Below are 19,251 nucleotides of genomic sequence, written 5' to 3'. Positions count from 1 at the left end.
CATGAAATGCCGAGGATATTATAAAATCACCACCATCTTTAGCCATGCAGAAACGAATTTGTGTGTTGGCTTTTCCACTGTCTTCTGTCAGCCACAGGAGGAAAAGCAAAGTGCTTTTTAGTGCTGCTTCCACCTTCAGATGCAAGCAGCACTAAAAGCACCCTGAATCAAGATGAGTGGGAAACCATCCCAATTAACACATTTTGAATACAAAAAAAGTGGGGGGAAAGATTATAAAACAAGATACATTACCATCACAATCCTCAAAAATTAAAATGGGCATTGTAAGGATAATCATTCTTCTAGCAATTAGACAGGATAGACTTATTATCTATCAATGCTCCTATTATCTACATGAGATAGGTGACTATTCCTATAACATTCTTAGGTTTGACACACACAAAACCAAGATTAGAAGCTATCTGTAAGCTACTGTTAGATTTTTAGATCACTCAGTACCTACATACTTGTCTTAGCTATTTTACAAAAATCCTGGAATAACTAGGATCACCTGAGTGGTATCCTCATTTTTTAGCTGGTATTTGCTGTCTAGACAGCATGGCAATAGACAGCTCTAAATGAACAAGCTGTCTCTTTCAAGTTAAAATGATTAGGGTGATCATTTTTTTGTTTTTTTTTTTTTAATATTTTATTTATTTATTTGACAGAGAGAGATCACAAGTCGGCAGAGAGGCAGGCAGAGAGAGAGGAGGAAGCAGGCTCCCTGCTGAGCAGAGAGTCTGATGCGGGGCTCGATCCCAGGACCCCGAGATCATGACCTGAGCTGAAGGCAGTGACTTAACCCACTGAGCCACCCAGGCGCCCCTAGGATGATCATTTGAATCAGAAGAATTTTTAACAGCCAACAATCACAAATTTTTTGAAAAAATTTTGTTTTCTTGGAGCATATTCTTAATGACCCGTTTTATTTCTGTAAATATTCTGCAAAGAATAACTCTATATAAAATAATCTTTTTTCCAAATAGAACTGACATAGGTCAACCTCAGGCAGCACTAAGTACCTGAAAATGCAAAATGAGATACAAAAAGGACTTTCTCTTTACTTAGCAACAGCCTGGAGAGGTCAAAATCTTTTATAGCGTCAATACCATCTCCATTACTGCATTTCTGTGAGGGAACTGGTGGGAAAAGAGGAACAAATAATTTATCATGTCTTCATGGATAAAGAAACTGAGGCGCCAAGTTAGCCAATTTCTTGCCTGAGACCACAACGGTCCACCAATTGCAGAACTAAGACTGCTGCATCTTACTGGTTAGCTTACAGGGTGGTTTTTCTAAATCTTTCTGCATTGCTGATATAATTGAGATTCCAAGTAATAATAGAAGATGGTGAGGGCAAAGAAATGGTAATGAGCCAGAGCTAGAACAGAAAATAGAGTCCAAGTCTTCTAACTCCTTGTCCATTGATCCTGCCATTATGCTGCAGGACTAATTTGCGGAACTTCATCAAAAAGTGGCAACCGAATGCTGTTAGAGACAAACCAGCGTGAGTTCAGTTAACTTTTCATTATAGATGGACAGAAGAATTCATATTTTGGCTTACCTAAGGGGAAAAAAAAATCTCAATTCTTTTTGCACGTCGTCATTTCTTCTGCTGCTTATATAAAAAAGGTCTTGGTTGACCGAAGCTCATTAGGTGTCAGAAAAAATACATTATAAGTTAGAAACAATCATCTTTGCTTAAAGAAGGTATGAATCAGCAACCTGGAAACCTCAGTTTTTCAAAGTGTTGGCTAGTCCACTGTCTTAGTCTAAGAGGTAATGTGGTCCATTCTAAGCTCTGAGAATAGGCCAGGGAAGGAGAGAAAAAAATAGAAATAGGGGGAGGGGTGTCATCTTTGTCCCACATTTTAAGGGATCTGCTGTTTAACCTTGTAAAACTGAGTGAATGAGAAGTCATAATTCAGAAGTCAAAAAAATTTTCACTAAATAAAAAAGATTTTAAGAGATGCAATACAGTGAGATGAATTCTCATTATATAAGCTGACACATGATCCTCTTCTCATATAACTTACATGAGGACATGGGCATTTTGCCCTGCTGGAAGGGATATAAAGCTCATATAGACTTCCTCAATGGTGAAACTCTTTATATAAATTAGAATGTCAGGAAGGTAGGGGCCAAAGAAAGAAACAAAGATCTTATTTCTTCATAATTTATTTTTTTCCAGCAAATTAGCAGATAAAGAGACTTCTTTGGGGTTACTTAGTTTCTCTGGATATCTCTCATGTATACAGGAGGTATACATGTTATTAAATATCTATTTGGTCTTTTTCCTGTTAAAAACAAAGAAAAAAGAAACATATTTAACATAATATTTCTGATTTTAATTAAGCTGACTTTTTTTAGAGTGCCACTTAGCTTCATGTGCATTATTATTTTTTTAACCTTTGTAAAAACCCAGAGAGGAGAATATTGTGTTACAGATGAGGAAGCAGAAGTTGAGTATTTTACCACACAGATTGTATTGTAGTTAGACCTGGGTTTAAAATCTAGTTCTTGGGTTGCCTGGGTGGTTCAGTTGGTTAAGTGTCTGCCTACAGCTCGGGTGATGATCCTGGGGCCCTGGGATCAAGCCCCACTTTGTGTTCCCTGTTCAGCAGGGAGTCTGCTTCTTCCTTTCCTGCTTGTGTTCTTTCTCTCTCCGTGTCAAATAAATAAATATAATAAATAATATATAATAAAAATTAAAAATAAATAAATAAATATAATAAAATATAAATAAAGTCTTTTTAAAAAACCAACAAAATACAGTTCTCCAAAACCACTTCCAATACCCTTTCCACTATGTTACTGAAGTCTATGGCAATACTTTTATTTTTACGTTTGAGGCAATTTCTAGATAAACCTAAGGTTACTTGATGACTTTTTGAGAATTGGATGTGGGAATATTTGTTTGGCATATCTATTTTTCTTGTATATTTCTTCACCAAAGTATAGACATTAGACATCAGATTGTAGCTCTTTTTGTTGCAAGAAGGTAGAAATGCACTTCGTCAAAAGTCTGGGCACCATATGCCTGTTCATTTTGGGTCCACTAAGAGTACTACAAATGAACTTACTGGTTGTAGGCTGAGTCCTGAAGTGAGAACTATGAGTTGACTTGCTGTAAATAAAGGATTTCCTCTACTTTGTTAAACAAGGTAGAGGACATTAATGGATAAACTGGGCTACAAAGTTTTGATATTAGCATAGCCAAATGTTAGGTATTAGAGTGTCTTTAAAATGTTAGAGACAAGGCGCCTGGGTGGCTCAGTGGGTTAAGCCGCTGCCTTCGGCTCAGGTCATGATCTCAGGGTCCTGGGATCGAGTTCCGCATCGGGCTCTCTGCTCAGCAGGGAGCCGGCTTCCTCCTCTCTCTCTCTCTCTGCCTGCCTCTCTGCCTACTTGTGATGTCTCTCTGTCAAATAAATAAATTTAAAAAAAATGTTAGAGACAAACTGAGAGTTGCTGGAGGAAAGAGGGGTGGAGGGATGGGGTAGCTGGGTGATGGACACTGGAGAGGGTACATGATATAATGAGCACTGGGTATTATATAAGACTGATGAGGGGCACCTGGGTGGCTCAGTGGGTTCAGCATCTACCTTTGGCTCGGGTCATGATCTCAGGGCCTGGGATGGAGCCCCGCATTGGGCTCTCTGCTCAGGGGGGAGTCTGCTTCCCCCCTCTCTCTGCCTGCCTCTCTGCCTGCTTATGATCTCCTTCTGTCTGTCTCAAATAAATAAATAAAATATTTTTTAAAGAAAGACTGATGAATCACAAACCTGTACCCCTGAAATAAAACATTATATGTTAATTCAATTAATTAACATACAATGTATACATTTAAAAATAAAATAAATACATTTTTAAAAGAAATAAAATGTTAAGAGAAAAAGCAAACAAGTACTATTTTCAATTTACTTAATCCCTAAAAGTTATAATTACTAGCATTTGCTGCTATCACCAGTTCAAGCTGTTACACTAGACATAGACTCTGACTCAATCCCTACCTGTGGAATACTATCTTAGTAATTTGGTGATGAAATTATCAAAATCATTAATGATTAATTCCTATGGAATTACATCTAGAGAACTTCAGGTAAAGCCTCTTTCTTCTGTAACTAATCATTCAATGAAAATTTGAGTTTATTATACACCAAGCTCAGTATTAGGCACTAGAGTGCCTTCTCCACAGTGAAAGATCCATATTTTTCAGTAGTGATTCAATAATGATTGAGTGAGTGAAAGAAACAAAGTAAAAAACATGGCATTTGGGGCGACTGGGTGGCTCAGTGGGTTAAGCCGCTGCCTTCGGCTCAGGTCTGATCTCAGGGTCCTGGGATCGAGTCCCGCATCGGGCTCTCTGCTCGGCGGGGAGCCTGCTTCCCTCTCTCTCTCTCTGCCTGCCTCTCTGTGTACTGTGATCTCTCTCTGTCAAATAAATAAATAAAATCTTAAAAAAAAAAAAAAAACCATGGCATTTATCCAAAAGGTGCTAATCATCTAGTATACTGAAACATATCAAAGAAATTAACATATCAATGGAATTATTAAAAAAACACAAACTCTCCTTTATATTGCTATTTTTATCATGACACTAACCCTAAGGCCTCAGGGTGATTACTTTGGAGTTAACGGTATAAGATACTACAGGAATTTCTTTGAGATCTTTATCATGTACTAAACTGTTGCATTTATCAGGGGAGATAATATAGAGGAAAAAGTATGTGGTAGAAGATATCCTGGATTCATATCTTGATTCCACTAACTTCAGCCAGGAGATCTTTAGTAAGTAAACTCTTAATGCCATGTTTTACTTATCTGGAAAAAAAAAAAAAAAGGGCTTGTTTAGTATTTTCCTCAAAGGGCTATGGTGTGGATTAAGCAAGATGTTATAATGTTTATTATAGCACCCAGGATAACACATTGCTGTTAGCTAGTACTCATTGCTTTTTTAAAGATTTTATTTATTTATTTGAGAGAGAGAGATAGCCAGAGAAAGCACAAGCAGATGTGAGGGACTGATGAACCGGGGCTTAATCCCAGGTCCCTGGACTACAACTTGAGCTGAAGGCAAGTACTTAACTGACTGAGCCACCCAGGCACCCCACTAGTACTCAATATTATCATTAACTGTATTTTTTTTTCTTTCTTTCAGATTTTAGAAAAATACTTTACAATCTAGACTTAATTAACCTTCCTATGACCTTGTTAAAGGGTCTGTTTCCATATGCTGCCTGCCAGATGGTCCACTTACAAATGAGAAACCTGTGTGCTTACCTGTGTTAAATTAGACCCTTGAAGGTCAACGCGGTGTAGTAAAGAGTAGGGATGGCATAACTGAAAATGTGCAAGTATGGAAACTCTAGGAAGCAGCTTTCTGTGAAGAGGTGTGGTGTAGGGAGACAAAGATAAGCCTGAATCAGACAGACCCAGCTTGACTCAGCTCCTCATACTGTACTTGGCCTCTTTGGATGATGTCTTCATTGTGTGCCTGAGGGAAATTACTTAAATTCTTTGGGCTATTATATTCCTCATCTGTAAAGCTGGGAAAATAATATCTTGCTCACTGAGTTTTTTTTTTTTTTTTTTTGTGATGACTGACTGCACAGAGTAAGAGCTCAGTAAATTCGTTGAGGGCTGTGAGTTAGGAAGGTTAGTTCTCCTTTTTTCTGTGGCTATCTTGGGGAAATGAGCAACAGCAGAGTTGGCAAGCACGACAGCCCCCCAGCGATATGATGATGCACATGATTTACACAGGTCTATCACAAATGGTTGTTCAGTGTGCAAGCTGGGCCAGTAAAAGTAGAAATCTAGTCTGTGCACCATTCTCCAAGATGCTCAGAAAAGGTCTCTTTCTCGAATTTATACAAACGTGCTCCACTTTCTTCTCACCTCCCCAGGGGCTCAGTGATTTCATATGGCCATGACCTGTCCCCCAAAGTTCCAGTGTAACCTGTCTCACCTGTCTCAGGTTGTCCTATACCATTCAGTTCTGCTGCAAAACTCTTTTTTTTTTTTTTAAGAATTTATTTATTTATTTGACATATAGAGATCACAAGTAGACAGAGAGGCAGGCAGAGAGAGAGGAGGAAGCAGGCTCCCTGCTGAGCAGAGATCCCGATGTAGGGCTCGATCCCCTGGGATCATGACCTGAGCCGAAGGCAGAGGCTTTAACCCACTGAGCCACCCAGGTGCTCCTCTGGTGCAAAACTCTTAATCTCTCCAGAGTCCCGCTCCTTCAGGACTCTTCCTCGAGATGAGTGCTAATTGCGTAAGCTAATTCTAGCTAAGGAATCCACAAGACCTTCTTTTAGTTATACTGGCCATTGGCATTTTAGCAGAGGTTTCCAGTGTTTCCACCCAAGGGAGCAAACACTGTGAGAGTTTGAAGTATCCAGGCAAAGGTCATGGAGAGCAGTTTGAAACAGGGGTCTTTTCAGCACAGCACATAGTAGCTGCCCTGTCTGCCTGTGTACCAAAAGGGAGGTGGCACTGAATACAGATCAGGAAGGGGAAGCTGAGTACATTTAATAACAAGCCTGCCTGTCTCACATCAGCCAGTCTATTTAAAGAGTCAATAAGAACTTTGGACTCTATACCAATACCCACCTCTGAAGAAAGAGAATGTGGGAGGGGCAGATTTAGTAGTATAGTGAAAAAAAAATTTGCCTTGAGTATTATGAAACTTGGATTATAGTTCTGCCTCTGCCACTAGATAGCTTTGTGAGAGGCACCTGGCTGGCAGTGTCAGAAGAGCATGAGACTATCAATCTTAGGGTCATGAGTTTGAACCCCACATTGGGTGTAGAGATTATTTAAAAAGCAAAAACACCCCACCCCTCAACAAAACCCTTTAAAATAAATAAATAAATGTCCTCTCCTTTGGGGGAAAAATAGCTTTGTGGCTTTGGACAAGTAAGGTATGTGCTTAGACTTCAATGACGTCACCATGGACTGAGACTGCATTAGAGAACTAATTTTGGCAGGTCTAATTTTTCTCAGAACTCATTTTTCACAGGTCTAACCTTCTGTGTGGCTTTCCCCCCTACATTGTATCCTTATTCAGCATGGGGGAAAAGCAATGATGAGTTGTGGCTTCAACAGTATGACATTGAGGGGCACCTGGATGGCTCAGTTGGTTAGGCGTCTCAGGTCATGATCTCAGGGTCCTGGGATCAAGCCCCAGGTCAGACTGTCTGCTTGGTGGCAGTCTGCTTCTCCCTCTCCCTCTGGATGTCCCCCAACTTGTGCTCTCTTACCTGCTCTCTCTCTCAAGTAAATAAAAATAAAGTCTTAAAAAAAAAAAAAAAAAGAACTGCATATTGATAAGGCCAGTTTCCAGAGATTACATTAATGGTTAAGAGTGTGGATGCTGGAGTCCTTCATTCCTGAGTTTGGGTACTGAGTTAGCATGAATTACTTAAGCTCAATTTCCTCATCTGCAAAAGGGGAATGCTAATTCTTAATCATAACGTTAGTGAGAGGATTAAATGAGCTAATACATATTAAAGCACTTAGTGCTAGTAGGTCCTCAGTACTTACCTCTCTGGATCTCTGTAATTTTTTTTTTTTTTTTTTTTGGTCCAATCAGAGACCAAGACTAAATTATTTCCAAGGTGCTTTATTTCTGCCTTTCAGTCTCTATCTTTTTATTTGTAAAAGAAATGTGTGTTTTAGTAATTTGGCCAGTTTTGAATTTAATAGCTCAATTATTCCTCCCATGTGCACAGAGTAGTTTCCCAGAAAGATCTCTAAATCTGAACTACTCCCATAGTGTGTAGGAGGATCACTGCTGGTGACTAGGATGTAAGAGGTGTACAGTTTCAAAGAGAAAACCCTCGCTCCTGTACTTCCACTTTCGATAACATGGAAAACCCACATCTATAGTTATCTAGGTCCCAGGCCCCATGACAGTCCTCAAAGTCATCATTATTCCCATATTGATAAAGTGCAGCAGCCATTTAGATCCCAAGAAACTTGTCTTACTCAGAAGGCAATTAATCACATTCACCTACAGGTGATAATTTGATTAAATGTTAATATACTGCATGCCACGTATTTCTAGCATCATGTTTCTTTCTTTTTTTTTTTTTAATTTATTTATTTGACAGAGATAGAAAGCACACAAGCAGGGGGAGTGGCGCAGAGAGAGGGAGAAGGAGAAGCAGACTTCCCACTGAGTAGGGAGTCTGATTCAGGGCTCTATCCCAGGACCCGGGGATTATGACCTGAGCTGAAGGCAGACGTTTAACAACTGAGCCACTGAGGTGCCCCTCTAGTATCATGTTTTTTTATTGATGAAGAGTTCAGCATTGCTTTCAAGCCCACAGACTTAATCACAACAATTCTCCAATTCTGTAGTTGATAGTCGGCTTCTTGGATCACTCCTGGGATCAATTCTGTATCACTTAACAGATGAAAAATATACCAGTTACTTGAGAGGAGATAATTTAATATAAATAATTGTTAACCAGGTAGAAAGATGTTAACTAACTAACTGCAAGGGTAAAAAGAGAACTTGAAAGACTCATGGTGTAGCAACTGCAAGAAGCAGCTACAATCCCTCTGGCTAAGAGAACAAAAGAAAATGATTGGAATTATTAAAACTAGAGAATGGGACTTTATTATCAATTCTTTATATTAAATTGCCTCTTCAAGTAATTGGTGTGGTTTCTGTCTCCTGACTGCTTTATGACTGATACAGTGGTTGTGCCAATTTATACTCCCACCAGCAACATATGAAAGTTGAGATTGCTACATGTCCTTGCCAAAACTTGGTATTTTTCATCTTTTTCATTTTGAGTATTTTGCTGGGCTTCAAATGCTATATTGCATTATGTGTTTTTTTCTTTCTTAAAATATTTTATTTATTTATTTGACAGAGATAGAGAGAGCACAAGTATGCAGAGCAGCAGGCAGAGGGAGTGGGAGAAGTGGGCTCACTGATCAGCCAGGAGCCCCATGTAGTACTGGATCCCAGAACCCTGAGATCATGATTTGAGCTGTAGGCAGACGCTTAGCCGACCCAGCTACCCAGGCACCCTTGCATTATGGTTTCTAATTTGCATTTCCGTTTGGGAATGAAGTGAAGCACATCTCCACTTGTTTATTAGTTATTTTGATCTCCTCTTTTTGTAAATTATCTGTTCAAGTCTTTTGTCCATTTTTTCTATTGGGTTGCTGCCTTTTTCTTATTGATGAGAGCTCTTTGTATATTTTGGACACGAGTCCGTGTCAGTATCATCCCAGCTCTCTGTCAATATGCCTAGGCAAAATAAATAAATAAATAAATATGGGACACCTGGGTGGCTCAGTTGGTTGAGCGGCTGCCTTCAGCTCAGGTCATGATCCCAGCGTACTGGGATCGAGTCCCACATCGGGCTCCTTGCTTGGCGGGGAGCCTGCTTCTTCCTCTGCCTGCCACTCTGTCTGCCTGTGCTTGCTCTCGCTTCTCTCTCTATGACAAATAAATAAAATAAAATCTTTAAAAATAAATAAATAAATAAATAAATAAATAAAATATGCCTAGGCAGCATTACTAGTACACATGTTATTCCTTTGATTAAATGGCCCTAGGGACTGAATTACCTCAACAAACATTAAGAGCAGTGGAGTGGAGGTACTAGAACATTCTCTATCGAGAGAAGATAGGAATATGTATTTTATTTATTGATCCACAAATCTCTTTGAACATATGATTTTAGACCATTAATTATGTGCAAGAAACTATCCCAAGTATGTGAATTTGCTTCTTTCTGAAGTATTAGAACTCTGCTTGGGAACTTTACACATACTGACATTGTAACAAAATAAGAATCTTGCAGTAAGTTAAAAAAAAAAATCTTCAAGGACCCAGAACATTTTTGAAAACTGAACGACTCATAAGCACTAACTGTCTGAGGTCAGTGAATATCAATACTGAATACTGAAAAAGTCCTGTGCAAATGTTAAAAATGTCTTCTAGATTTCATTGACTCCTGTTTTTATTCATTGATTCATTTACTCAAATCAAATATTTGTTAAGCATGTATTATGGAAGAACATTAATTGGAAACCAATTTCTTCATCTTTTCTTCTCCATACTCATTCTGGGTGGTTTCAACCACTCCTATAGCTTCCCTTACCAACTATTTATATGCCAATAAACCCTACATCTATTTCTACAATCTATTCATCAGGCTCAAATAACCAACTATCTGATGAGTATCGTTGTTTGGATGTCTCAAGTCACTTGTCATACAATATTTTCTTTTCTTTCTTTTTAAAGATTTATTTATTTACTTTAGAGGGAGAGAGCATGTGTAGGTGCATGTGTGAGTCGGGGGAGGGGCTAAGAGAGGGAATCCCCCAAACAAACCCCTTGCAGAGCACTGAGCCTGATGTGGGATTGGATCCCATGACAAATGAGATCATGACCCAAGCCAAAGCAAGAGGTGGATGCTCAACTGACTGAGCCACCCAGGCACCCCTGTCATACATTTTCAAAACTTAACTCATCATCTTCCCCAATAAATCTTTTCTCTGTTTTCTCTGTCAGTGTATGGCACCAGCATTTACCCAAGTGGCCCGGGTAAGACAGTTAGAACTCTCCTTCATTTTTCCCACCCCTAAATATCTATCAATTACCAATACCTTTTATTTTATTTTTTATTTTTTTTAAAGATTATTTATTTATTTATTTGACAGACAAAGATCACAAGTAGGCAGAGAGGCAGAGGGGCGGGCGGGAAGCAGGCTCCCCGCTGAGCAGAAAGCTCCATGCAGGGCTTGATCCCAGAACCCCGAGATCATGACCTGAGGCAAAGGCAGAGGCTTTAACCCACTGAGCCACCCAGGCACCCTACCAGTACCTTTTATGTTTTTAAATTTTTAATTTTCTTTTTTTAAGATTTTATTTATTTATTTGACAGAGAGAGATCACAAGTAGGCAGAGAGGCAGGCAGAGAGAGAGAGAGAGAGAGAGAGAGGAGGAAGCAGGCTCCCTGCTGAGCAGAGAGCTCGATTCGGGGCTTGATCCCACATGACCTAAGCCGAAGGCAGCAGCTTAACCCACTGAGCCACCCAGGCGCCCCTACCAGTACCTTTTAATTCAACTTCTTATATACAGTCTCTCTCAAATTAGTCTGTTTTTCCCATGACCAATACTATAAACCATATTGTTGGCATTTCTTGCCTAGATCTCCTAATTTATTTTCTTGCCTCTAGTCTCTCTGGTCTCCAATCTATCCTCTAATCTCTCCCATTTCTAAAATTCTTCAAGGCTTAACTTATACTCTTTGGATAAAGTCCAAATTCCCTAATATGGTTTATAAGATGCTATGTAACTGATTCCTGATGCCTCTCTGGTATCATATCTTACTAGTCTCCATCTGGCATGCACTCCCACTAATCTGTCAGATCTCACCAAAGGAATCCCCTGAGATCCCTTCCCACATTCTCAAAAAATAAGTAAAATGCCCTTCTACAAAACTCTCCTATTTCCCTTACCTCATTATGGTAAGTTTTTGAGGCCAGATTCTTTTGTCTGTTTGCTTCTTTGTTAGCTGTGGTAACCAAACCAACAAATCACCTTATTTATTGAAATAATGAATAAATCTCTTGGAACTCAGGGATAGCCACTATTGTAGTTAGAATACTGTACTACAATAAGCTCTCTTATTAAATTCAAGAAATGTTTCAGATTCTTTAATATAAGGAGATATTTGGGCACAAGTATTACAACTAACACACTTGGCATTTTGTATAAGCTGAAGTCCATCTTATTTATTGAGATACTTTTAGTTAGCTATTGTTTGTGATGACCATGTGTTAAAATTTATTTGCTAGGGTGGAACAAAGATTGCCGATTACAATTCTAAAGAATGCATTCTGGAAATGATTAACTAGGGTTTTACTTTGCAGAGTTAGCTTGCTTACTATTAACCTATATGTAAAATTTGATTTAACAAGATTCTTTCATTTCCCAGGCCTGTTTTTGGGAAAAGGATCCATGTTTGCAAAAAGGAAATTGTCTATATTTATATTTTTTCATCTTCCAAAACACAAAATTGATAAGAAAGCAGCAAAGGCCTATTTTTAGAAGAACCATCAGAGTTTTACAATCTTTTAAAAATCCTCTTAAATGAGTTCTATATTATGGGAATTTAATAATAATTATAAAATATCATGGAAAATAACCCAAATAGCTCAGGATTCTGAATTAGCACCCATTTACATGCTATCTTAGGTTTATAATCTAGTGGTATTATGTGAAAATTTCCTCTTCTTAATATGGATCATATTTTGATTGAATAGCCAATAGAACCAATTGCTTCAGCGCCTTAAAGTAGTAGTATCTATAGGTGTTATAAATCTTGCTTAAATTTTAACAAGTCTATTAAATGAGTTATTCTCTCTGATGCTGGAAAAGCCAAGGAACCCTGTTTCAACCTAATCTGTACCTCTTAGCAGAGCAAGGCGTGAAGGGAGGGCTGCAATGTCTTCTTATAATTTTCTTTTTTTTTTAAAGATTTTATTTATTTGTCAGAGAGAGAGAGGGAGAGAGCGAGCACAGGCAGACGGAATGGCAGCAGAGGCAGAGGGAGAAGCAGGCTCCCTGCTGAGCAAGGAGCCCGATGTGGGACTCGATCCCAGGACACTGGGATCATGACCTGAGCCGAAGGCAGCTGCTTAACCAACTGAGCCACCCAGGCGTCACTCTTCTTATAATTTTCTGAGATTAAAATTTTCTTCATACTCTGGCAATGAACTAGTTAAAAACTATTTAAATAGAATTGTAACCTACTACATAATGATAGCACAAAAAAAAAAAAACCCTACCATTTCTTCATATGTCGTCTTACTAATTTTGTTGGGTGATTAATTATGTTGGCAATATGTTTTAAATTTATGTTATATTGAGACTCCAAGATAACTCAAGGGATCTTTCCGCAATTCTTTTGAATGATCTATAAATGTTGGACTGCAAAGTTATGGGAAGAATTGATCCTATTTCAAGGTTAGAATGAACATTTTAGAAAAAGTAATACATGATGCAAAAAATGTGAATTTTGGGAAGTTTCTCCTAACATATATTGCCCAACACATAGGATGGATTCAGTATATTTTTCTTGACTGACTGATCAAATGAGTGAATAAATGAATTATCCTCCTGCGGGTCTTGTCCCCTCCTCTTACCCCAACTCACAATTAATTGTAATTATTTTCTGAGTCTCTACCCACATTTTAGATAATTTTGCTCCCAAGTTTTGGCAGCTGGAATGGCTTTTTAAGTGTTTAATTAAGAATGATTTGTTAATAATTATTATCTCTTTGAATAATTTTCTTCCCCCTTTTACTCTTTTAAGCTGTTTTTACATTTTCCAAGTCTCAAGCTGCTTTTTATTTCTTAGGCTAGCTTTTAATAAATAAAAGAGAACAAAGTCCTTTTTCTCGCCGCCTTTTCATAAATGTGACCCTTTCTGTCATTCTTTCCTTGATCCTTTCCAAATCAGCAGTGGTTGCCATAAGTGACGGCTGAGAGACAAGATGCCAAGTGCAATGGCTAAATTTAAAGAGCAGTATTCGCACCTGTTGTTAACTGGCAATGACCAGCCTCACGCCCACAGCTTCTTCCACCTTCTGCCTCCTACCAAGTGCAACCCACAGCCCAGAGTCTTTATGCGTTCACGTATAAATAAGTACTGATAAAGACTATTTGCATGTATCAAAAGGACAATGAATATAGCAGTTGACACTAAATTTGTTTAGTTTCAGAGGAGCTGAAATTTGGGCAACACTCAGCATAATATAAAGACAAATCTGACCTTGAAGTAGGTAGACTAATGTGGCTAGGTTTTAACAAATTTTTGAAGACTTTAAATGGACTATCTCACCCCAGAATTTTTTTTGAAAAGGTCTTATTTGTTAATTTGACAGAGATCACAAGTAGGCAGAGAGGCAGGCAGAGAGAGAGAGGAGGAAGCAGGCTTCCTGCCGAGCAGAGAGCGCAATGAGGGACTCGATCTCAGAACCCTGGGATCATGACCTGAGCAGAGGGCAGGGGCTTCAACCCACTGAGCCACCCAGGCACCCTACCGCCCCAGGATTATCTTGTTAGACCTGTCATACTTTGTGAAAGTATTTTGGTATTAAGTATTAGCATTGGTAGAAAGTATTAGCATTGGTAGGGTCCTATAAATTTAAATGTTGTATGAAAGAGGCAATCCTCGGAGTCCTTATAATAATCTAAAGAGTTAGCTTAAATTAGTTTGCCAGGTTGGCAACACTAACTTGGAAGAGTTCTGTAAGAGAAATATAGTAACACAAATAATTTTGATACAGATTATACTTAGAAGATGAGAGAAGGGGACTGTGGCCCAGCCAACAAGATTAGTCTATTCAAATAGGTATGATAACCAAGGGAGTGTAGCCAACCTCATTGTCAGATCAGCTCACATCAAGTGCCAAAGTACTATGATACAAAGTCAAATAATAAATTATGAGAGTTTAGTTTTACCTGGACATTTACTCCCACAGGAGGCAAAGCTGGTCTTCAAAAGAGTAGAACAGGTAGGTGGCCTATAGGGACAGTGGGTGCAGACAGAGTTGAAGGTTGAAAGGTCAGGGCATATTCAGGGTATAGGGAGTAAATGCCTGAAGATTGCTGAGAGAGGAGAGCACTTTAGCAATTTGGCATTTTGTTCTGATTCAGTCTTATCAGAGAATGTTCTTAGGATTTTTTGGCACTTTTGGGTACTCTGGAATGGTGTTCAGTTCCTTCAGAATATGGGCTGAATTCCTATGGTCGTGTGATTTATTTGAGTGCAAAATTAGTGTTCTGTGCCTTTGAATTACTTCAGATAGAGGCAAAAGACATCCTGACTCCAAAGGTCTAGTAAATAGCAAAGGCTCTAGAAAGCCACAACCAATCCTACATAAAAGCGACAGCATTATTGTTTACTGCCAACCTCTCAGATCTTAAGAAATGTGAACAAAGACGGTCCTATTTGAACAAGCCCTGCCCTCCTCAACTGAGTGCTTTCCTGGTGTTCTGCTCTTGATAGAAGAAAACTTGCAGATAGGAAATAATGTTTGATTAGAGGGTCTCTGAGTTTCAAAATGTGTATGGAGTCAGTCATTCTTTGGAGGTTGGGGCATGAGACTCCTGGCACACAAAAATCTTAAGAGGTCATATGTAAGTACATCTATGTGAATGATGTATGTAAAGTATGCACACAATCCAGTGTAAGGTTGCAAGTCTACATTAGAGTAAGTGGGGTGGAAGTATTAGGGGAAGAAAAGGAGAGAAATAAAAATGAGGAAGGAAAAAATGTGTGTATAATGAAGTGAGACTAGATGTGGATATAGACAGGAAGGGATATGTGACGGGGTTTATGAGGAGTTCGGCTACACTTACTAGAAATATTTCTGGTCAGAGAGGTTGAGAAAAAACATAAAAGATTATAGAAACAGAGAAGTCATGGGAAAATGAGTGGTAGTGATGGCGAGATGCCTGCAGATGGGTAGGGGTAGAGAAATGGGAAATGATACCTGGGAAGATAGTGAGTCCCAAATAGCTAGAAAACAGATCAAGGCTGTGATTTATGAGATGATAAATATTTGAGGGTAAGCCCTTTCCTCTTGCTCTCCTTCTTCATATACTTTTCCCCTATTCTTTAAGAATTGCTGATTTCGGGGGCACCTGAGTGGCTCAGTGGATTAAGCCTCTGCCTTCGGCTCAGGTCATGATCCCAGGGTCCTGGGATCGAGCCCCACATCGGGCTCTCTGCTCAGCAGGGAGACTGCTTCCCTTCCTCTCTCTCTGCCTGCCTCTCTGCCTACTTGTGATCTCTCTCTCTGTCAAATAAATTAAAAAAAAAAAAAAAAAAAAAAAGAATTGCTGATTTCACTTGCATAGTAATTCACACCATCTGTGAACCATGAAACACAGCCCCCAGATGTCTAAGCAGATCCTGTTATGGTTTCTTACCCATGTCAATGAACTGTGTGCATCACCTATCCTGGCTATTCTGGAATGCTTTTAGGCAAATACTCCATTGAGTTGAGTCATAATTGGGAGCTGACTTCTGTGTACATTTTAGTAGGAAGCCTAGTTAGGGTTTCATGCTCCAGGAAATCTGTTCTGATTAGTTTTAGCTAAAAAAAGATCAACCTGTTTTAAGGATTGGCACAGAAAACAACTCTACGGCCATGTAGATTTTAGTGACCATGTTTTTATAATGATAAAAATAACATGCAGATGGGAATATGTTAAACCATTCTAAAGGGTAGCTACTTCTCAAAAGTCTCCAGAGCTAACATGTTTCTTGTTTATTTTTCCAAGTCACTATGTAACTGAAATACACATATAACATATAAAAGTATACATAAGTAACTTTTACATATATAAATTAAAAAGGCTCATCTGCACTAGATTATTACTTTTTAAAAACTACGTATTTATTTACTTATTTGTCAGAGAGAAAGAGCTCACAAGGAGAGGGAGTGGCAGGCAGAGGTAAAGCAAGGGATCATATTCGGGACTTAATCCCAGGATCCTGGGATCACAACCGGAACTGAAGGCAGATGGTTACCTGACTCAGCCATCTGGCTGTCCCATATTATTACTTTTTTAAAGTATAGATGGAATAATTCATTTTGTTAATGGTTGTATAATATTCTGTTATAGGGTTAGTCGCTCGCTCTCTCTCTTTTTTAAAGATTTTATTTATTTATTTGACAGACAGAGATCACAAGTAGGCAGAGAGGCAGGCAGAGAGAGAGGAAGGGAAGCAGGCTCCCTGATGAACAGAGATCCCAATGCGGGGCTCCATCCCAGGACCTGACCATGGGATCATGATCTGAGCTGAAGGCAGAGGCTTTAACCCACTGAGCTACCCAGGGGCCCCTAGGGTTAGTCTCTTATTAACGAATTCCTATTAGAAAACATTTAGGTTTTCTTTAATTTTTTACTCTCAAAAGGTAACACAGTTTTTAATTTTTTTGTGGTCACTTTGCCATCTTTTAAAAAAGTATTATCTCCAGAGTGATCAGCACAGTGCCTGGCATAACAGTTACTCAATGAATATTAATTCCCTTTCCCTTCATATGTAATTTATTATTTTTTAGGAATGAGGATATTTTCTGTTAAACTATCCACACTTTCTTATTATGGGGCCTGGCCAACCAACTCATGTAAGATATCTCCTTTGCTGCTATGGAAAAGATTTTCTATGTAAGGAGGTAATTAACGTTTGTATAGTTTCTAGCCCTGGATTGTTAGAACTCAATTTGGTCAGTGGAACCTCAGATTACACAGCCTACCTGGGGTGCATCAGTGGTTTTATCTTGGTAGACAAAAGATGACACCCTTAGTAACTAAGAAGGAAGCTTTTGGTAATCCCTCTAGTTTCAGGTTTATGCAGTTAAAAAAAAAATCTTTTTATTGTGGTTCTTTTGCAAATGCATAGGACTAAATCTCAGAACTTCAGGATGCATGTCTAATTTCTGTATTTGGAAAAATAGGAGAAAGACAATTCCGGTAGAACTTCTTGAAGTATAAGTTGGAGATGGATAGACAATCCTGATTCATAGGCAGGTATGGCAAAAGAAACAGAAAATACAACAAAAGTAAAATTCCTGGCAATCCTAGTGAGAAGGAGGAGATGGCACAGCATTGCTAGATATATAACATGCAGATATGATAAATATAGATGGGCAGAAAATGATTGTAAGTGAAGTTGTTCCAGTAATGTCACAGATTTCCAGCTACGGGGGGATTAGTATGTGCAGCTGTTGAATGTGGGGGAGCTCATCTCATTCTTGAGCTCTCAGGTTCCACTTGTTGGGCAATAAATGCCATTTGGGTGAGTGGTGTGATATTCTCACCCGGAGAAGCCAATCATTTTAATGTTCTGGGGTGGGGTGGAAGGATTAAACAAACCAAAAGCCCCACTTCATTATTTAGCAATTCTTGGCCAAGCAAATACCATTTCAGCTAAACTTTAAAAAATATTATTAGAATAAGTGATCAAATAAAATTGTATGTGGTGGGGGTGCTTGGGTGGCTCACTGGGTTAAGCCTCTGCCTTCGGCCCAGGTCATGATATCAGGGTCCTGGGATCGAGCCCCACATCGGACTCTCGGTGCAGTGGGGAGCCTGCTTTCCCCTCTCTCTCTGTCTGCCTCACTGCTTACTTGCAATCTCTCTCTCTGTGTCAAATAAATAAAATCCTAAAAAAAAATAAAATAAAATTGTATGTGGTGTATTTTGTTTCAACTTGATTGCCTAAGGCTACACTACTAAAGATGTTTTCCAGAATTTATAGTAATACTTTTTTAAAAAAGATTTTTATTTATTTATTTGACACACAGAGAGAGAGATCACAACTAGGCAGAGAGGCAAGCAGAGAGAGAGAAAAGGAAGCAGGCTCCCTGCCCAGCAGAAAGCCTGATGTGTGGCTTGATCCCAGGCAGAGAGCCTGATGTGGGGCTCCATCCCAGGACCCTGAGATCATGACCTGAGCAAAGGCAGAGGCTTAACCCACTGAGCCACCCAGGGGCCCCAAGTAACACTTAAAAAAAAAAAAAAGAAGAAGATTTTATTTATCTGAGAGAAAGAGAGCATGAGCAGGGGTGGGGTGGGGCAGAGGGTGAGGGAGAAGCAGATCCCCATGCAGGCTCTCTGGGCTCAAGATCATGACCTGAGCAGAAGGCAGATGCTTAACGTACTGAGCCACCCGGGGGGCCCCTAGAGTAATACTTTCAGCTGCTTACCAAATTGTTTTCCTACTTCACATTTTATTTTATTTTATTTTTTTTTTTTAATATTTTATTTATTTATTTGACAGAGAGATCACAAGGAGGCAGAGAGGCAGGCAGAGAGAGAAAGAGGAGGAAGCAGGCTCCTGGCTGAGCAGAGAGCCCGATGTGGGGCTCGATCCCAGGACCCTGAGACCATGACCTGAGCTGAAGGCAGAGGCTTTAACCCACTGAGCCACCCAGGTGCCCCCTACTTCACATTTTAAAAGAAGGTGTGAGGACTAACCAGCCTATAATAACAGACAGCAAGGAAATCCTCTTCTAAGAAAATACTTCTTTCACAGTCTTTAATGAGCTTTCTTTATGATCTTGTTTCTTGGGGAAAGAAGTATTTTTCAAGAGAAAGCAATCAAGAATTATTCCAAAGTGTATCCTATTGGCTAGTTTATTTAAATTATGAAAATTCATTAGAATAACCTTTACATGACTTTTATTGCATTACCA

At 39.1% G+C, this 19,251-nt stretch overlaps 1 long non-coding RNA gene across 1 annotated transcript in view; it reads right to left on the bottom strand.

Moving 5' to 3' along the window:
• Positions 1-19,251, bottom strand: part of LOC131828842 (uncharacterized) — a 56,118-nt gene that overhangs the window by 35,699 nt on the left and 1,168 nt on the right. The window lies entirely within an intron of this gene.

Source organism: Mustela lutreola, chromosome 4 (assembly GCF_030435805.1).
Source record: "Mustela lutreola isolate mMusLut2 chromosome 4, mMusLut2.pri, whole genome shotgun sequence".
Classification (NCBI taxonomy): Eukaryota; Metazoa; Chordata; class Mammalia; order Carnivora; family Mustelidae; genus Mustela; species Mustela lutreola.
This window is presented reverse-complemented; position numbering and strand designations above follow the sequence as displayed.